The sequence below is a fragment of the Triticum aestivum genome, chromosome 7D (genome assembly GCF_018294505.1).
Source record: "Triticum aestivum cultivar Chinese Spring chromosome 7D, IWGSC CS RefSeq v2.1, whole genome shotgun sequence".
NCBI classification, from domain to species: Eukaryota; Viridiplantae; Streptophyta; class Magnoliopsida; order Poales; family Poaceae; genus Triticum; species Triticum aestivum.
The window spans coordinates 56,690,143-56,697,636 of NC_057814.1; the positions used below are offsets into that span (position 1 = coordinate 56,690,143).

Genomic DNA, 7,494 nt, shown 5'->3' on the forward strand with positions numbered 1-7,494 from the left:
TTTTTTGCAATGTAGAATGTCTCGTGATACATTTTCTTCTGCAATCTTATTTAGGTGAGCACGAAGATCTCTGAAAGTTTTTCTTCGGAATATAATAACCAGGTTGCGTTTGTTTCGTGCACATACATAAATGGATCGCTCTTCTTCTTGGAGCCCCAGGTTGTGGCAAAACCCCCTATTGCTAGCACTTGCAGGAAAGCTCAACCAAAACCAAGAGGTATTTTTCTTTTTCTTCACTTCAACCAAGTCAGTCATGTACAATGAGCAGCACTCAAACCACAAAATGATATGCGTCTCATTCATTTTTCCAAATGTTCAATTTATGACCTGACATTCTAAATAAAACATAGCCCATAGCCAACCATGCATAATTTCTCCTGACAGATGTACATATGTACGCCCACAAGGCCACAAGACACAAGTGTGTGTTGTAAGGTAACATCAGAAATTGAGTAGAATGGGATCAAGATGGAGTGGTTCGTTTCCGAAGGATACCACTCCTTTAATTTTCTGCCGGACAAATGGATACCATGCTCCAGTCCAATTCGCGATTGGCCTTGATGCATCTCTAAAGAATCTAATCATTCTGTTCTTGCTAGCTTGTGTCATGCATGTCAATGAGTTCTGATGTTTTTTGTACTCTAGCATGTCATGTGTGTGTTGGTCTGGACTGCTATGAGATGGGCCAGTGGCAGGGTAACTAGACTGGGAATTTTTGCCCGTACAGTTTTTTATAGGATTATCCTTACTATAGGTTTGAGTAAAACAACTCAATTTCATGTTTATACTCGGTAGAAATTAAATATGAGATGTGCTTTCGAATCTGCAATGTTTTCAAAACCTGTAGGTTTAGTTTTCCGAGCTTATCCAGACTGTATGTTTGAATAAAGCAGTTGAGGTCTATATTTATAAGTGCTCAGGTTCATGTTTATGTCTGATGCTAGAACAAACGTTATAGCTTCTTTTTCTTAATTTTTATGAGTTTTTTTAGATCATGGATGTTGTGGTGGCAGCGGCTACTCCTGGTGCGTGCTGATCAGGACACAGCCCAACATGGACGTGTAAAACACATGCAATCAGATTATCTCCAGGTAACTCATTAGGATGTTTGTGATCTCTTTTCAACTACAACAAATGCAATGGTGTACTGTGTAAGATGATTCACGATGATGCACAGTGGTTGATATATACTAGGATATTGTAAAAAAGACAATTATGTGAAAGGCCCGAGCTTGAGATTGATTGTAATAGATTGTACCTTCTTATGGGAAATACTTCTTATATTCAAAAATTTAATTTTCAGCATTTGCTTGATTGTCTAAATCCAGAGCCTCTATTGCCTCTTCTGCAATCTATTGGGAACATATCTATATTTATCTATTTACATCAAGTTAAAGTTTCGGTTTCTGTTCGTACATATACTTGATAAGAAGCTGCATGTGTACTTCGTATTGTGCTTTCTTTTTGGTTCTATAGGGCTTTGGATTGGGCATTTTTAACAAGTAGATAACCCACTGCTGTTCCCCTAGGTTTAATCTACTTTTAGCTCTATAATGGATTTGGCTTGCCTTGTTGTCATTCATTCAAAAAATTCTAAGCAGTATATGAGGATTTCCATTCCGGTATACATGGGTAGTACATGGAGCCTTATTTAGTTTGTCCGAACAGTAATACTTATTCACAGATTTTGTTAGCTTGCTTCAAAATTTATTAATCCGGTTATGGTGTGGTTGCCTATTACTCAAGATGATTTCATATTAGCTTCAGAGGACATGTATGTTGCTGCGTATCCTTTGCCTACTGAGCACACACAAAGAAATGTTTCTATCGATATCATTAACTGAAACATATTCCATTTTTGATCAATCGGTGGATCTGACTAATATAGATATATTGTAAGAGATATTATTCACATGCCATTTTCTTATTTCGAGTAAGCTTGAAACTGATAGTCTCAGTTGGTTTGTGTATTGACTTTCTTCAGAACCTGAATCTAGAGAAACTGAGTAGAGGGTCACCTTTTGTGTAGGAATTTGCAGCAGGTCTGATCCCTTGCGCGTGCTCCTCCGCTTCTCCTCACCCTCTCGACCCTCCCCTTGCTCATCGCCATCCATTTTATTCCGAGTGTAGATGGCGGGCAAAACACCTAAGCTCCAGGTGAGCTCCTACTCCAGCCTGTAGGTGTTGTAAATTGTATGATGTTTCCGTTATTAAGTTTTGCAATATAATGCTTTGCTCTACTGTTTTTATTTTTAATCTCAACGTTTTGAATTTTATCGGTCAGAGGTTACTTGAATGATTCATGGGAATTGAAATGTGGGGGGTCTCAAAGAATTTTTATATAGAAAAATCCAAATATCGATGTTTTCTAATCTCACTCGATGGTTGAGGTCCTATAGAGAACATCATCGGTATAATGATGTTGAGAGCAACCTGCCAACATCATTGTCTCCAGAAGATTGAGAACCGATAGAATTCTATTTGTATTTACACTGACATTCTCTCTCCTTGACTAACTGAACATTGAATTACTGTGGTACATGCATCCTACTTCATATGAGCAGCGCTCATGTTTCGAAAAAATAAACAGTGTGAGTTTACTATTAAATTAGATGCCTTGTTTCTCCAGGAATGAGCTTGAAAAACACATGAGCTACTGTGACTAGGTGGCCACTTGATTAGGTGTATGTGTTAGTTTTATGTTCTGTAACATGTTAGGCGTAGGCAGTATTTTTGGACTGAGACTTGCTCTTGTTTGTTTCAGATATTCAGTCTAAGATCTAAATTTCACCAACATGTCTTTTGTTTACGTTTCCTGATGTGTTTTAGATGAACCGAATCACTTGTGTTTATATGGATACTAGCTACTTTTACTTCAGCACATAAAGAACGAAATTTGTATGAGTATTTTTTAAAGCATTTCTACATAAGCAAAACATATCAAGGGGCAGTATGCTGGAATAAAATCGTATATCCGGTTCATGTTTACCCTTGTCTTTACAAATATGATTGGGACTAGCAAATTCAGATATACAAATTTGTTTCCCAGAGCAAGGATGAAAAGCACTCCATACATACCCACAAGGATGATGATCCATCTTTTTCTAGGATGGTGGGACTTGAGGTCAAACGGCACGTTTACATTCAACTTCGCTTGTTGATATTTCTGGCATATACTTGATGGAATATACATAAATATGTGTTCTTTCGTATAGGTATGCACAGAATCAAGGATCAGCTACTTGATGAAATATACAGGAGACTCTCCTACTCAACATTACGTTAAAAAAAGAATCAAGGATCAGTTCAATGGGAATTGGAATGATGAAAACACTTGTTTGAGCACATGTGATCCTCATAATAACATATTTGTAATAAATCACTGTAGACAAGTCAACTTTTTTTGATAATTCTATAGTCAAATCACTGACTGTCGTGTATACACTAGTAGAAAAAGGGTCATCTGTCCCGGTTGGTAAGGGCCTTTTGTCCCGGTTGTTGAACCGGGATTAAAGGGTCGTTACTAATGCCCTACCCCTTTAGTCCCGGTTCTTACACGAACCGGGATAGATGGGCCTCCACGTGGCCGGTGTGGCGAGCCCAGGCAGGAGGGCCTTTGGTCCCGGTTGGTAGCACCAACCGGGACCAATAAGCTTCCGCGCGTCAGCATTTCAGGGGCTGGTTTTTTTTGAAAGGAGGTGGTTTAGGGGTTTTGGGGGTTAATTTAGGTTGTTATAGGTAGGTGTCCTCTCTTATCTCCGTGGTACTGCTACTGGTATGCCTAAACATGACTTAGATTGAAGTGAGGCAACATGTGGTGCATGTCGAAAGTAATACTAATCCTAACTTGATCAAGTTTGGATTGTACTACTTTCGACATGCACCACATGCATGTTGCCTTCACTTCAATCCAATCCATGTTCATTTCACCCACAGATATATAATAAATCTTCATGCTCGCATCATGCATCATCATAATAACAAGTCCTACTAATCATCATCATACAACTTCTACTCGTTATTAATAACAAGTCATACGATCATCATCCTGATAGTCATCGAACCAACCCTACTTAATTGTTCTTAGCACATGATCATCAGAATTAGGCAGGACCTAAATACCCTATTTAAGGTAAAATAGCATAAAACAATATAGACCCTGACTCTCCATTATGGAGAATGGAGATCATCCTGTCTCCAATTCTTGCGCGGCGCTTCCTTTTGCTTTCAAGAACCTCCTTACGACTGTCCATACATTTTTTCCATTCTCTGATTAGCATGTCTCCACTTCTTTTAGAAATCCGGTATGGACAGTTGAGATTCGTAGGATGACCTGGATATATGTTCAAAACACGAAGGCTGCCATTCTGATACATCAAATGAGGCACACAATCCTCTTGGATTCTCTGTTGAAAAACATAGTAATAACTTCATAGTTAGCAATGATGTACTAGTTTTAGAAGTATGCAAAATATGCACGGATGTCGTAATAGTAAAAAATCTTACCAGGGTATCTCCATGGTAGTTACCGTAGTTCAACACGTGCACTAGTGGCACGTATTGACCATAATGTTGAGGAGTTTGATTGTAGATATTGTAATTCTCAAGATCAGTACAAAATCCGACCATATGATTTTTCTCCTGATAAGTTAACTCGGAAACTCGGAGCCATCGGTGTAGTGGGTTTTGTCTACCATGTTCCGCACATTGTTTGAACAATCAAAATAAGTTGTCAATGGAAATAAGCTGTCAACTATTTTGAAATAAACAATATAAATTAGTTAATAATTAACTATGTTTGAGAAACTCACATAGCGGTAGAACTGGAGGCGTATCAACAAGGACCCAAATGTCCATATTGTCTTGGTCGATGTCAGGATCACCAAGATCCATGGTGACAAGCATACCCTCATCAAAACCATACATCTTGCAAAATGCTTCCCAATTTTTGCAACCAAAATGGGTTACGCTCTCAGCATTATACAGATTTACTTCAAAATCCACATCATGATGGGTCCTTAGGTGAATTTTCTTCGTTTCAAAATTTTCATGGTCTTCAAAATCCATCCTCTCCAAGACATAGCGTCTTGCATGGCATGGGATAAGCTATACTCGAATTGTAAAAGATGAAAATTACACGTTGAAATAGTTGAAGTCATGCTTAATTACGAAAAAAACACTTGTCGCCGTTGCGTACCGTTTCAACATCGAAGGTCTCCTCGAGCTTAATGCTGAAGCGCCGATCATCGTCCAGGTGAGGCCTGTCGCACAAACCTCGATCGTCGTGGCACCACCCGCACTCCCCTGGGAGACTTTCGTCGTCCGATGATGACATTTCCTACGTTCATAATTCAAAGATTAAACTTGTACAATTAAATATATGTACTACAAAAACTAAATTAGATCATTATTATTCATCACGGGTTGACTATCGGTTTGTCGAGTCTTTTCTTGAAAACTCTCAGCTCACGTGGTGTATACATTCGACCGTTGGTGATGGTCGCTCCTCCATTTGTCCCCAAGTGCATTACACCAAAATGTCTAGCACACGGGAACGAAGGAGAAGCGACCCCCACGACAACAGTCGGGATTCTTCGTCCTCTCATATATATATGGTGGAACTCTCCCTCACTGATTCCTCTCTGACATTTGAGACCGTCGGTGATGGTAGCTCCTCCTTTCGTTCCCGAGTGCATTACACCAAATTGTCTAGCAGACGAGAACGAAGGAGAAGCTACCCCCACGACAACAGTCGGGATTCTTCGTCCTCTCATATATGGTGGAGACTCGACAGACTTAAAGTCAACCCGAAATATCGTTTAATTATCTTTCTAAAAGAGGATTTGGCTGGTCTCACCTCGATGTCGGAGGGGGTCGGTGACGGGGACGACGGCGGGGATGATGGAGGGGCCGGGGGCTCCTAGATTTCTGTGAAAACAAAAACCCTATAAGCTATCAATTAATCATATGCATATGCCTTGCATAGTGCTCTCCAATTTTAGCATTCAAAGTAGGAGTAGTTTTCCAATTTGAGCATTCAATAAGCAAAATCAAATCGCAAAATAAAGTTGTATTCAAATTAGGATGCATTCAATTATAAGAAAAACTACATCATCTCCGTGCGTCCGTACATCGTCAAATATTATCACTAATACACCTCGAATACTATCATACATATCGCCAGTACAGCTAGAACTGTAGCGCCCGACGGGTATCGGCGCGGGCGGTGGACACCCAAAGGGAAGGAACCATCACAGGATCATAGCTCCAGTGAGATCCCTGAAGAACCTGCCAGGTATTGTCGAACCTGCCCTCCAACGCAACCATGTAGCGACGGACGTGCTGGTCCTCCTCGCTGACACGGTGACGTACCACCTCCGCGGTGTCCGGAAGCCTCGGCACTGTCACTGGCCCACGCGACCGCCACCAAACAAGGATCGGGTCAACGACGGGCTCTCCTCACCAACCTACGCCCCCCGAAAGGTAGCACCTCCCAAAACCAGCCCGGCGGAGCCCAGTCCCGGACATGGCCCCTCTGATCAAGCCGGCCTCCTCCGCCGAGTCGACGACGAGGATGCGGGATAGGCATCGTCGATGTCGATGCGGGAATAATGGCTTTAACTAAAAAAACAAACTAGTTCTATTAATTTCCTTACTATAAATAGAATAAAGTAGTACTTACTAAAAATAAACTAGCTAGTTTAACTAGTTCTATTATTTTTCTAACTAATTCTATTAAACACTTTCTAAGTAGTACTTACTAAAAGTTATCGGGGAGGGGGGTACGTATATCGATAACGACATACCCGATAAAAAAATAAGAAGAGGAAGAAGAAGAAAAAAAAGAGGAGAAGAAGAAAGGAATGGAGGAGATCGAAGAAATAGAATAATATATTATTCTATTTTTTCTTCTTCTCCTCTATTCCTTCTTCTTCTACTCTTTTTTTTCTTCTTTTTCATCTTCTTATTTATTTCTCCTCTTCTTCCTCTCCTCTTCTTCTTATTCTTCTTCTTCTTCTCCTTCTTCCTCTTCTTATTTTCCTTTTTTCTCTCCTTCTTTTTCTTATAAATATGAACATACATAAATGACTTTGATCATACACAATTTTCAGATTCCTACACAATCTGAACATATACATAAATTGACAAAGAAAATTCTATGAACAAAAAAAATCATAAAACTTTTATGAACAAAATTACAACAGAAAAAAATCATACAAATTCTATGAAAAATTGATATATTCTTTGCATATATATGAACATACAAACATTTGCATATTCAATAATAATATCACCAAAAAAAATCTAAACTACACATCTAAATTAATACATCTAAATTACAACAACTAAATTAACTACACATCCAAATTAATACAACTAAATTACGAATCTAAACTACACATATATAATAGCTAGGGGGCGTGGCAGCAGCGGCGGCGGCCATTACAGGGAGGAGGAGGAGGGGATCGGGGCGGCGCTCACAGGGTGCACGGC

The 7,494-nt window shown here is 39.6% G+C and overlaps 1 long non-coding RNA gene across 3 annotated transcripts in view; it reads left to right on the forward strand.

The window, feature by feature from the left end:
• LOC123170047 (uncharacterized) overlaps window positions 1-3,379 on the forward strand; it is a 4,958-nt gene extending 1,579 nt beyond the window's left edge. Inside the window, exons 3-7 of one of the 3 annotated variants that reach the window (XR_006485026.1) lie at window positions 55-217; window positions 992-1,091; window positions 2,030-2,157; window positions 3,050-3,124; window positions 3,216-3,379. This is a non-coding gene — a long non-coding RNA (uncharacterized lncRNA). The remainder of the gene's footprint in view (window positions 1-54; window positions 218-991; window positions 1,092-2,029; window positions 2,158-3,049; window positions 3,125-3,215) is intronic. The other 2 variants (XR_006485028.1, XR_006485027.1) reach the window with 2 other exon arrangements.
• The last annotated feature ends 4,115 nt before the right edge of the window (window positions 3,380-7,494 follow it).